Raw genomic sequence first — 544 nt, forward strand, 5'->3', positions numbered from 1 at the left:
GTTATAGTGACCAAAGAGGCTCAAGCTGTCAGCAACCACTCCATCAACCTAGATGATGTAAGTCCATGTAGTCTGTCCATGTTTACTGACTGTGATGTCGTTTCAGCCTTCCGTGGCAAAGGGAAGAAGACTGCTTGGCAAACATGGAAAACAGTATATTGGACAAAGCTTCTGAAATCTTCAGCCAGCTCAGCCACTACTCTCCAAGAATGAATGACCTGAAGATTTTAGAAAAGTTTGTGGTCATGTTCAACAGATCCAGCGAAGCAAGAGGAGTAGATAAAGCCAGGTTGGACTTGTTTGCCAGAAAGTAAAGGCCATATGAAGCCATTCCTCCCACTCAAGCAGCGTTGCTGCAGCGTGTACAGTGTTCAGCCTACCAGGCAGGCTGCATCTGGAGTCAAGCAACTGCATGCCAGCCAGAGTCCTTCTGAGTGGGGATGGACCAAGAAAGGTGCTCTATGGCAGATCTTCTGGACAGAGCTCTCACCAATTGTAGAGAGCTGTCAGCAACTGACCAAATGGGGATGCAAAGCAGAATGCT

The sequence above is a fragment of the Etheostoma spectabile genome, unplaced genomic scaffold (assembly GCF_008692095.1).
Source record: "Etheostoma spectabile isolate EspeVRDwgs_2016 unplaced genomic scaffold, UIUC_Espe_1.0 scaffold453, whole genome shotgun sequence".
NCBI classification, from domain to species: Eukaryota; Metazoa; Chordata; class Actinopteri; order Perciformes; family Percidae; genus Etheostoma; species Etheostoma spectabile.